Source organism: Arachis duranensis, chromosome 7, assembly GCF_000817695.3.
Source record: "Arachis duranensis cultivar V14167 chromosome 7, aradu.V14167.gnm2.J7QH, whole genome shotgun sequence".
Taxonomy (NCBI): domain Eukaryota; kingdom Viridiplantae; phylum Streptophyta; class Magnoliopsida; order Fabales; family Fabaceae; genus Arachis; species Arachis duranensis.
In genome coordinates, this window is record NC_029778.3 from 64,127,756 (window position 1) to 64,141,189 (window position 13,434).

A 13,434-nucleotide genomic window follows, 5' to 3' on the forward strand; every position below is an offset into this window, starting at 1 on the left:
TGTTTAATAATTAATTAAATAATAAAAATCTAATAAATTAAAAATTAAAAGAATAAAAATATTATAAAAAATACTTGTAAGAAAGTTGGATTTTATCATTTTAAATTTGTGTTATTAATTTTAATATTTTAAATAATTTATGTATGATAAAAGATATGTTTATTTATTTAGAGTACAAATTTTATTATTATATTTGTATATTTCTAATTTTAATTATACTTTTAAGTACTCTGAGTAAATTTATTTTATTATATTATATTTTACATATGAATATATGTTCTATCATGTAATTAAATAAAGATATATTTTTTAATAAAAAAATTAATAACCAAACTAATCATTAATTATGTGGGTAAGAAGTGATTCACAACAAAAAAAGGGATCGAGTGAGAGGACGGCAAAGTTACGACGGAAGTTTAACGACGTCGTCAAGACAATAATGCACTGAAGAAAGAGAAATTGCGTGAGAGGGGTAGTAGATGACAATCGGCGATGGTTAAAAGGACCAAAGCTCACGTGATGAAGAAAGAATGGAGGAGTGAAAATAGGCTTCAATCAATGGGAATGGAGTTTTGATATTTTAAAAAATTATATCATTACCCATCTCAAATAATAAATTACAAAATAATCCAATTATGATTAAGATGATGACCAATTAAAATATGACACATCATAAAGAATAACTTACATGTTATTTTAAAAAAAATTAAATAAAATTCACCTCTATATATATATATATATAATTTTACTCTCTAAAATAAATTTCAAACTTTAAAAATCCAAATCCATATACATATATATAATTGTTACACATGCCACTTTTAACTATTAATCAATGACACCTAATGAAGCATTAGCCACCACAAATTATCCCGTCATTCCTATCAGCCTTATCACTTTTATTTCTTTGCTTTTACCACCGAATTGAACTTAGAAAAAAGAAGAAAGAAAGGTTGAGAGAGAGAGAATGTGAGCTTCCATGGAAATCAAGAGTTTCCAACGAATTACGATCTTTTAGATTCGTAACTCCAATAAAAAATTTAATTCAATAAAAATGTTTATATTTTCTTTTTTTACGTGTTAGTGTTATTTTTGTTCAGTAGAAGTTGACGGTGACGTAAATCTCTTTCTTCTCGAATTCGGCCAATTAGAGTTCTAGGAGGCACACACGATTTCTGACACTTTCCTCTTCAGCAGTTCGGTCAAAAAACTTTTCCGAAACTTTCATTGATTTTGATTTCTTACGGGAGTAGGGGGTTTGTTTTTAAAGTTAAATGTTTTAATTTAAGAATGCCTAAACAGTTTATTGAATAATTACAAATAATTTATGAGAGTCTAGTATTACTAATTGATGTGAATTTGTTGAATTATGATTACTAATGGTGTTTAATTTGTGTTGTTTGTTAAACTGAGATATGAATTGAGTTTGGATTGAGGCTGTGAATGTTGCTGAAATTTCTAGTCAAGTTAATTTCTTAGTTTGATTGATGATTTGAGATTTGTTTGATAATAGTAAGTACTGTTGCAATAATCTGGGAATTGTTGAGAGAAAGAAGGTGTAAGGCCCAAAATCTTTGAAAAGTCTTATTATGATCAAGTCTCAAATCATATGGTTATTTATAGCCTTAATTTTAGAAATTATTTTATTAAAGGTAATTAAGGCAAGTTTTGATTTATTGGATTTGGAATGAGTTATGATTATTATCCGATTTTATAATTATTCGATTATTTTCTATATTTAAATTATAAATTTAGCAGTTGTGAAATAATAAGAATTTTATATATTTTGGACTAAGTAACTAATATTTTAAATATTAGTACTGCTATTTTGAAAAATAGAGAAATTGATTATATTATTTCTAATTTTTAGATTTGGGCATTTTATTGAAAATAATTTGTAAAATTGATGAGCCAATAGTATTTATATACATTATTATTGTTGGACTAGAATTTATTTCTAATTACTATATTAACCCTATTTTAAAGTGAAATTACTAAAATGCCCCTAATCCTAATTTTCAAAAATAAAACCCTAACCCCAGTAACCCGTACCCGACCCGGTTTTCCCTTTTCCCCCACACTAAGCAGACGGCTCCCCCTTCCTTCAATTTGATGCGCAGCAGCAGCAATGTTTCCCTCAGCACACCCACAATGTTTCCCTCATCCAGCAACAGCAGCACCCCACGATTTCTTTCCATTTTCCATGAAAGAAACGAATCAGAAACAGAAAGGGGGAGATAGAGCAGAGCTGCGAACAGGGGAGGGACGAGCCGCGCTACGGTCGCCAGTCACCTCGCCGCCGTGCCCGAATCGCGTCCAGCGCTCGTCACCGCCATTCGTCCTTAGCCTCATCGCGTTCTTGTTCGGCCGCCGCTGCTTCCATATCCTCCAACGGCGCTGCTGTTGTCACAGATTGAGCCGCCGCGAAGAGGAGGAAAGGGTGTTGCTTCACACCTCGCCGCCGCGTCGCGTCGAGGAGAAAGGGTGAGACTGAACGACGCTGGGAGAGAGAGGAAGACGCGAGCTGAAGGTCCGGTCGCCACTGTGCTTTGGGACAGAGTGAACCGCGCCGTGCTGTCGGGGGTCTCATCGCCGCCGGAAAAGGATTCAGGCCGCCGTTTCTGTCGTGGTTGGTGTCGCACCGGAGAACCATCATCGCGGGTTGGGGCTGATCCTTTTGCTGTCGTTTCATAGTTGCTGCGGCTTATTTAGGGCCATTGGACCTGACCGGAGAGAGAAGTGGTGACAGGGTGGATGTTGGTGCTGGGTTATTGCCGCCACTACTGCTGGCCGTTTTGAGCTGCTCTGCCGTCTCTACCGCTGGAGAATGCAGCTTAGTCGCCGGAGAATCCTGCTGGTAAGGTTTTAAGAATTGAGTTTCGTTTCTCCTGAGTTTTTGGAAACGTTACAATCATTGCATATTGATTTCAGTCGCCGCCGCCGGAGTCTGATCACCATTGCCGCCTGGCATGGCTCCCGGGGCTACCGCCAAACCGGTTCGAAGACCGTTGCTGTTTCGGTTCAGCCGTTCCTTCTTCGGTTCGGTAAGCGTTTCGATTTGAAAGGCCTTTCAGTATTGTTCTGTTATCTCACGCGGAGGTTTGTGGCGTTAATTGCTATAAGATTGAGTTTCGGTTGTTGTATGTTGCGATTAGAGTCGTTGAGATTGTTGAGAAAGCAAGTGGAGCCGAGTTGTTGGTTGCCCTCACTTCGGGTTGAGGCGAAAAGGACTCCGTGAGACGTTTGGGTTATAGGTTTGCATTTTAAGGTAGGGGCGCTTTCCAAAAATTATGTTTTATGTATTAGAATTATTACATATGGATACTGATGTGAGATATTGTGTATTTGGTGATTGTAATTGCCTTATGTATTATTTGATCGACTCGAATGATTATGGATGTTGGTTTGGCTGAATTGTTGTACGGCTTTGTAAAATGTAATGTTTTGAAGTTGATTATTTAAAGATTTGAAATCTGAGTTTAATCCATTGAGGATTGATTTGAATTGAGTTAATTATTTTGATGATGTGAAAAATCGAATGTACTTTTGAATTCAGCTTAGTTTACTTAAATTAACTTGGTTTTGGATAAACGATTTGTTACTGAGTCGTTTCTTTAAAGCTTTGGAAATGAGTTAAATCGGTTGATATTGATTTGATTTTGAAACGGTTTCCTTGAGTTATGCCAATGAGGCGACTGTTGGATTTAGCTTGATTTTGAATTGATTTTTGGATTCTGGACTGTTGAAAGGGATTGAGGAACGGTTTAGTTGGGACCCGAATCGGGTGGCAAAGTCCAAGTTTTAGGAGAGATGCTGCCGACATTTCTATAAAATTCGAGTCTTTATTTAAAATGTTATTTGGGAAATTTTGAGTTTAATACCTTTCCTAATTACCTGGAGGATTGAGAATTTAGGGCTTCATTATTATCTTTACTTAGAACAATTATGAAAGCGATGAAGCTACACTTTGAAAGAATTATTGAAAAGAGAATCATGATTCCTCCTTATTTTCCAAGAAGAATAGTATGTTTTTGGGTACGATTCATTCGAAATAGAATTTTGCTTTGAGGCTGTTTTAAAAGGGTAAAACGGGTTTATGTTTTCTCTATTAAACATAAAGATTGTCCCTTGGAAGAGTTTTCGTGGTTTTGAAAAGGATTTGGATTTCGATTGATGAACCTTATTATTCTGACGTTTTAAATAAGCTTCAGAGTATCTTTTGAACTCTAGTTAAACACAATAAAAATGATTCTCTTGGTAGTTTGAAACGCTTCAGATTTAGTCGTGGAAGTGAAGCCAGTTTTGTTAAGTAAAGGAAATGGCTTTGAAAGGAGTGATTGATTTCATGACTCGGTTTGGCTTAGATCCTATTTTATTACTCAAATCGAAAAGTCAAGGTTTTAATGATTTTAAATGAATTTGGCGAAATGAGTTATGTTATTCTCCCCTAAAGACTTGGAACTCTGTTGGGAAACTTTTGTTATAAAATCCCATACTTTGTTATGAAATCCCATTGTTGGATGGATGATTTTGAATGTTTCAAAATGAATCTTTAACTTTCCATGGTTATGGATGTTTTGGAAAGAGGATGCCGAGAGTGGCATTGTTTTTAAAAGGGGAATTTACTTTGAGTAAAAGTGGCTTATGAGCCTGAGATGATTTGAGAAACGAGATTTCTGAAGGCAAGGCTGAAAAGAGTTGAAACTCGATTTCAAAGTGAAACGATTTGAGAAAAAGTGATTTATGACTTAAATGCCGATTTTATGAAATGATGATGTTGAATGTGGAAGTGCTGTTTTGTTGTGAGCCGGAATGGCTATGTATGATATGAATATTGGCTGGTTCTGGATTGAACCATGAGCCGGATGGCTGAGATGGATGTTGATCCATGGATGAGATTGAATGCATGTATATGCTGAATCATTGATAAATGTGAATGTTGCACTTCCACTATTGGAGATAAGAGTTTCCCTGGGAGAAAGCAGTGGCTAGCCACCTCGTGCTCCAGGTTGAGACTCGAAGCTCTTTTGACCCTATATCGTAAGTGTGGTCGGGCACTGTGAAAGTCCCGGATGAGCTCGCCCCCGTAAATATTCACCAGTGAAGGTGATGGATATGGATCATGATTATGATCAAGTTTATGATGAGTATAACTCGAGTTGGGGATGCGCGACAGAGGGACAGTCCAATGGTTAGCTACCAGGACTTGTCGGGTTGGCTCTATAACCGACAGATGATATCATCAGCCACTAGGGATAGGCATGCATCATATGCATCTATGTGACATTGTTTGGGTGTGCATATTATACTTGGTTTGCCTATGTGATTATTTGCTAATTGTCCTACTTGCAATAACTGTTTGTTTGTGCTTGCATTTTCCTATTTGTGTTTGCTACTGGGACTCTGTTGGACTGTGGTGATTGGTTGATGGTTGGATTGTTTGGACCTAGGGCCATGGTTGGAATGAGATGAACCGATCGTTAATTTTGGTTTTGTGTTTCTGGTTTGGAATAAATATGAAAAGCTATTTTGTTTCAGCATAGATAAACCGTTTTGAAAGGTTTTTGAATTGTTGAGTATTGAATGGTTCATCTTTCAGAAAAGATTTCCAACTTTACTTTTATTGAAAACAGTTGTTTTTGAAAAGAGGCATAAGATGGTTATTATTCACCGGTGCGGTTATCTTCACGTATCCTATTACAGTAATTCCCAAAAATCCTCTACTGAGAACTCTTTCAAGGATGATGTTCTCACCCCCCTACATTTTTCCCCTTTCAGGATATGGGCACAGAAGTTACGAAGAGTTTATTTAGTTGTTGTTGAAATGCTCTGTATTGCTTTAGCTTATTATTTATTATATCCTCACCTTTATCTTGATATATTTTGTAAGAGGGATAGGGATTGTATTGGTTAATGTTTGTAATATTATTTATAGATATATGTATATATATGGATGTACTGTTGATGAGTTTTGTAAGTTGTATGGTATTTATGGATGTACTTTGTCAAAGGAAAGTATTTTTGGGAGCGATTTTGCGGTTTAAAGTTTTAAACAGGCTCATATTTCAGTACTAAATAGTATAAGTGTCGTAATGTCCGAGCTATTAGAGTCGCGCAGCTGGAAGCGTGAGCTTTGGTAATTAGGGTGTTACAGAAGGAGCCCGTAAGGATGGTAAATTCGAATGTTAAGGGAGGTCCTGTCTAAGTTTTTATAAAGATATAAAAAAGGTGATTTTGATTTGAAAATTCGACTTATAACCTTATTTTGAGAAATGTTTTTATGTTGAAAAAATAATAGGTTTACATATTTATATATATCGAGAAAATGCTTTTATATTGAAAAGTTTGATTTATATTTCTAAAGTAAGGAATGGCTTGGATTTAAAACTGTTGGAAAGAGTTTGAGAAAGCGTTGGTTGATTTATTGACAAATGGAGACTTGAAAATAATTTGATATTATTAGCTTTCAGATTTATAAATGTTTTGATAATAGATATGGTTTGTTGGATTTATCAATGATTTTTTTGAGAATTGAAAATGATTTGGTAGGGACCCTGAAAGGGTGGCATAGTCCGAATTTTAGACGAAGTGCTGCCAAAATTTTTATAAAATTTGAAAGACTTTGTTTGAAATACTATTTTGAAAGATTTGGTTTTGAAAATTTAAATTATTTGAGATTTATTTAGTTAAGAAAAGATTTATTCTATTTTGAATTTGATTTAGAAAGAAAAGTATAATATTTTAAATCCAATCTTTTGAGGAGAGATTTTGTTTTAAGTTATGAAATGAATTGGGTTTGTTAAGAAGAAAGAAAGGGAAAAGAGAACACGGCACATGTGAATATGAAATGATTAAAAGGTCACGAAAGGGTGACGACAAATAAATGATTATGGTGCCGATGTGAAAATGTTAAGCCGTGGGCTTTATATGTAAATGATTGTGCGGAGATTGATGATCGAATTTATGATGGTATAAAATTTCACAATAAGTTCTCATTGAAAGTATAGCTTCTAAACCAACAAGAATCCTTTCATACAAACATTTGGTTGTCACAAGTAACAAAACCCTATAAAAATAAACTGAAGTATTCAAATCTCGAGTCATCTCTCAAGGAATTACAGGGAAGTGTACTTATAATTGGTTATGAGATTGTATCTTTTGGGATTTTAAAGATAAGAAACAAGAAATATAAATTGCAAGAATTAAACTAGTAACTAATAAAGCTCTTGGCAAGGTATGAGAACTAGCAGTCCCATCCTTATTATCCTCATCAATTGGGATGACAAATGTCCATTAGATAACTAAAGAGTCACTAATTACTCAACCAAAGTCAAGAAGAGAAAAATCTACTCTAACATCCTTCCAATCATTTTATCAAATACTTGGAAGGCATAAAATAAAAGCATAGAAAAGTAATAAGAGAATATAAAACCTAAAACTAACAATTGCAAAATCAATGATAACAAATAATAGAAGAAGCAATAAACATGAAATACCTCAAATTGCATTAAAAGGGAAATCGAATCTAACATGAGAATTCATAAACCAAAATGGCAATATGAAGTAATCAACAAGGAAAATAAATAAACTAGAATACTAGAACAATTAAAAGTAGAAGAGAAACTAAATTAAAACAAGATAGAATTCTGAAATTAAAAAGGAATAAAACTAAGACCTAAAACCTAGAGAGTCTCCTCTCTCTCTAGAAAACTACATTTAAACCTAAAATCATGTGAATGAGAAGTGAATGATTGATTCCCCCACTCTACAGTATCTAATCTATGTTTTTGGGCTTGGAACTGGGCCAAAAACAGCCCAGAAATCGTTGTGGGCGATTTCTGATACGTACAGCACGTGGCTCCGTCACGCGTACGCGTCGCCCACGTGTATGCGTCACTTGTCTGCTGCACTATCCATGCGTATGCGTCATCCATGGATACGTGTCGCCTAACAGCAAGGCAACTATGGCAAATTGCATATCATTTCGAAGCCCCAAGTGTTAGCTTTCCAACGCAACTGGAACCGCCTCATTCGGACCTCTATAGCTCAAGTTACGATTGATTTAATATGAAGAGGTCAGGCTTGACAGCTTTGCGATTCCTTCAATTTCTTGTATTCCTTCCACTTTTGCATGCTTCCTTTCCATCCTCTAAGCCATTCATGCCCTATAAACCCTGAAATAACTTAATACACATATCAAGGCATCGAATGGTAATAAGAGAGGATTAAAATTAGTAAAATTAGGGCCAAAGAAGCATGTTTTCAATCATAGTACAAATTTGGAAGGAAAAATGTAAAACATGCAATTTCTATGAATAAGTGTGAGAAAAATGGGTAAAATCTACTAAATTAAGCACAAGATAAACCCTAAAAATGGGGTTTATCAGAGACGCTCCAGGAGAATCAGCGCCTGCAAGAAGTGAAAACTTGTAGAGGTTATGCTGCTGGAATGCCTTATCTGACTTGCGAGTCAGATTGCGTCGGGTGCGGGTCGAAACCGACAAATGAGCTCATTACCTGCGTTAGGGATAGACATGCATCATGTTGTTTGCATATTTGTATTTGCTTGTGTTTGCTTGTATTATTTCTCCGTGATTGTTTTGTTTGACTTGTTTGTGTGTTGGTTTGGATCTTTTACTTGTGCTATTAGTTTACGGATGTATTGAGGTAAAATGTCGTGGTTGAAAAATAATAAATGGCTGAGAGATGGTTAATATAACTAATTTTGTAATTAAAATCTGTTTTGAATTTATAAATTTAAAGAAAAGTATTTAATTATCTAAATGCATTTTCAGGGATTCGATAAAAATAGTTTTATTGAGTAAAGTTAATTATTTGCATTTTAGATTTTATTTTATCTAGAGGGATAAGCATTGTATTCGAGTTTTATATTAGATTTACTTGTATAGTATTTATTATTATTAATAATTATGTGATTATTATTACTTGGTGATATTTGATATACGATTTTGATAAATAAAAACAAAATTTTCTAAAATTTTCTTAAAACTAAAATGCGATATCAATGTAAAGGCTCAATATTAAATAGTTAATAAAGAAAACAGGTCAGTAACGCCTTACTTTTGGTACGATCATGACGTATTAAAAATTGGATCGTTACAAAATTTGATCTCTAAATTTTTTTTATTTTTCAAAATAATTTGGTCATTCAAAATATAAATTTTTTTAAAAAATTGACTTAACATAAAATGATCAAATTTTAAAAATAAAAAAAATTTAAAATTTTTTAAAATAAATATTTAATATCTAATTTTTTATCATATTTTTAAATTTTTCAAAAACTTATTTATTATTAACATCTTTTAAAATTATTTTTATCAGTGATATAAATTTTTTAAAATTATTTTAATAGTTTACTCTTCACTAAATTATTGTACCTGCATACTTTTTATCCTCTCCATCTTCTTTATATCTAAATTCGATAAATGTTTTAAATGCATATCAAATTATTAGATGGTATACATTAATTGTATTTATTTAATTTGGATTGTACCTACCTTGCTAATAAAGGAACCACAGAAATTTATTATAAAGTTGTTCATGAAAATATCCTTATTTAATATAACTAATTTAAAATGTAACTATCTATATTATTAATTGTGTTTAATATTGTGTAGTGAGTAAAAAACAAAATATTTAATAAATATTACATTAAATCAAGATAACTTCTTTAAAATAATCGATATTGTGAACTAGAAAGAGTTGTCTGGTTTGTATAATTTCTTTTAAACTATCTTCATTTATTTTAATTTCCATAATATATATTTAGTGGTGCTTATTAATTAGAAAAAAAATTTATTGGATGTGGCTTAATTATGATTACTTATTTTAGATATTGAAGATAAAATTAAGTCAAATAATTAAAAGTTGGGATGTTTTAAATATTTCTAAAATTAAACTTTAAGGGAAAAACTATATTTCATCCAAATTTCTTTCAGTATTGTTAGGTGACCAACATTTATTAGCCAATAATGAGGCTATTTTTCTAAATGTAGTTATGCAACTAACTTTAATTTCTTATTTTTCAATGATTAGATAGATTTACTATCACTCTCTTTTCCTCTCTTCTCATAACAAATAATTCATGGCGTTTTTTCTTTCATCTAACAGTAGAATCAATTCAATTAATTTTTGTATGTTGTTATAAGTTTGAGTTATAAGATTCAGAATATTGTTTATCCACTTACTTAATGGCCTAAGTCATTCAGTTGGGATTAACTAACTAAAAAGTTAAAAGTAATGGTACAGATTTAAATCTTTTTATAAATTAAGTCTAACTAAATTAAACAATAAAATTTAGAATAATGTTAGTCATAATTAATTGTTATTATGTTAGACTAATTTAGTTATATTTAATTAACGAAAAAATTTGAATGTGTAGCATTATTCAAAAGTTAAAGTCCTTAATTTTAAGATTTATAAATAAGATTTGAATTTAAAAAATTATATGAATAAAAAAATATAATTATTTTGAAAAAAAAAGTTTTGTTAGAGAATCAATAGAAGCCACTAGCCAATAGATTACTACATGCATAAGGCGGGGTTCAAACTCCCAACACTTGTTTAAGCGGACATGTGAGCTGACCACTCGACCAATTCAAGTTGGTTATAATGGACTACCACTTTAATACTATGTTATGATACCACTCATCCTAAAAACTTACACGGATAAAAAAAGATAACACTAATAGTTATATTTCTAAACCTTTATTGTACATATTATACAAATATTCCATTAACTCCTTATAAAAATAAGTGCCGATATCACAATTAATTATACATACTTAAGATGAAAACGGTTTTACAGTGTCTAAAATGTGAATGACTATTTAAAATGATAAATACTTTACAAATTACGCATAACGATAAATAAAATATTTATTTAGTTTATCTAAAAAAACCTCTAAAATAACATATCTAAGTAGAAATTAATAAGCAAATTATGCTCGTTCTTTATATAGTAAATGTAAATATATATGTATACATGAACACAAGTATATTTGGTTTTGAATTTTGATTAATGATCTCATCTCAAAGAAGTTTAAGGATTATGCAATAAAGAAAGAAACATATTGAAATAATTTTGGAAACACTATTAAAAGTACCACAAAATTTATGAACGTTGATAAAAAATACTTATAAATTAAAAAAATTAACGTTATACTTATAGAAAATAGATTTCGTAGGACAAAAATATCTAAATCCTAATTTTTTTGTTGACTTTTTTGTTAAAATTTGAATACTTTTGTCGTACAAAACTCCTCTTCTATAAATATAATGTTAATTTCTTTAATTTATGAGTATTTTTGTCAATGTTTATAAATTTGATAGATACTTTTTGATAATTTTTTCAATAATCTTAACCAACGCACTGATAGAACCCTTGTTCTTCTCCCAATTGTATTTATAATTGGTTAAGGTACTCCCAAGTTAAAGGCATAAAGAAAATGAGAAGCCTCAGACTCAATGGTGTCTAATTGTTCCTTCACAAGGTGCATGTAAACAACCCAATCACCATTCACAAGAGGACTTGGCATTGGCATCACATAGCCAGCATCTCCACCCCAAGGAAAATGATAAGAACCAGACACACAGCCTTTCCACATCCAAAATTCAGTCTAAAGTAACTTTTAGTATTAATTATTATAATTTTGTCTTTTTGATTGAAGTTGTCAAAGACAAAACTTTTTGAAAGTCTAATAGAAAAAATTCATTAGTAACTTAAGTCGCTAAGAATAGGTTTCTTAGATGTCTAGTAAAAAATCAGTATCCAATTATTCTTTTAATTTAATCTTTTTGTTTTCATGGTGTTTTTTGTTCCTTTTTTTATCATTCTAATAGAAAAACACTATCCAAATATCATTTTATCTTAATCTTTTCATTTTCGTGGTGTCTTTGATTCCTTTTTTTTTTTATCACTCTAAATAAGGCTCCGGTGAAAACTCCAACTAAGGCGAAGGTAGATGTTGAGGAACATCTGAGTGTGGCTCAACAAGAGAAAACTGATACGGTGAATTAAAGTCCAAAGAAAATAGTAAGAAACGAAAAAGACAGGATCAGTTAAAGTCTTCATCTGACACGATTACGAGTCTCGCCTTAGATGATTGTATCTCCACTACATGGTCTCCGCAAGGGAATAACTCCAGCAAGACAACGTACTTCAGTATCGATTGTATCTGTAAGAACAGTTAAACAAAGGGAGTAAAAATCTACCGATTTTTCAGCAGGGTACCAATGGAGGAAAACAGATTGTATATTAGACCTAGGATAAATTTCTATATTAGGAGAGTGACAGATATACTAGTTTGACCTTAGGGTTATAGTCTCAGTTTGTTTATATCTAAAGTTATAGTCTACTAGAACAAGCAAGCAGTAATAACAAGAAAGTATAGACAAGTCACATAGCACAATAATAGAGAATAAACATAGAACACAATCATAGAGAATATGCGATAAATAATATGATGCATGTTTGTCTTAAACAGACCATGAATTCATTTTGCGTAAGTGTCGGTTGACTACTAGCAACTTGACATTACCTGAAATTAGACCTAGATATGACTTTCATTGTACCTATTAAACATACATATCAAGATGGACAAAATTATAACGAATCTAGCCCGACATTTAACAACTGGTGCAAAGCTTGATGTCATGATATTCATATAATGAGAAACAATATGCATTTAAATATCACTCAATAATTTTAAGAATTCTACCCTTATCATTTAAGCGTTAAGCTCGTAAGATCTATAACTTGTATTTTTTTTTTTGGATTTGTTAATGAGCACGAGTTAACTCAGTGAAATGTTCTCCAGTCCAGCAAAAAGGTTCTTTATCGCTCCTAGAGGGAGATAGACTTCCACCACAAAAATCACAATGGTTTTGTCTCCTTCTCCAAATACGAACTTTCTACTTAGGTTCATCTTCTCCTCTTAATCTATGACCTTTTTGTTAATTTACTATGAATAGATGCTTGTAAATCTAATATAATAGCAATATGTTGTAAATTTATGGTAGATGCTGGTTTTTGTTTTTGATTGGTTTATTATTATTATTTGAGCATATTATTTTTTTTGTTTATTAGGTAATAATTTTTTTAAAAAGAAGAATAATTTAGAGAGAGAATGATAGTAATAACAGTAAAAGAAAGGTAATTTAAAATTTTTAAATAATTTTTAAAAATTTGAATAATTTTATCGTACGAAGTCTATTTTTTATAGATATAACTTCAATTTTATTATTTCATAAATAAATTTGTAATAGTAGTTTAGTGGAAAAAAAAATAAAAATACTAGTTTTATCTAATTTTATACGCACATGAGTAAATGCCTATTTCGAGTTAAAAACATTCACGTTAAGACAGGGATCTCGGTCTCGGTCACAATCATCGATCCAATGTTAGCAACGCGC

General features: G+C 31.8%; 1 long non-coding RNA gene across 1 annotated transcript; it reads left to right on the forward strand.

Moving 5' to 3' along the window:
- The first annotated feature begins 2,087 nt into the window (after positions 1-2,087).
- On the forward strand, positions 2,088-6,413 carry LOC127740615 (uncharacterized). Its single transcript, XR_008001271.1, has 4 exons — positions 2,088-2,857; positions 2,932-3,044; positions 3,156-3,268; positions 5,779-6,413. It is a non-coding gene; the product is annotated as an uncharacterized LOC127740615 (long non-coding RNA).
- The last annotated feature ends 7,021 nt before the right edge of the window (positions 6,414-13,434 follow it).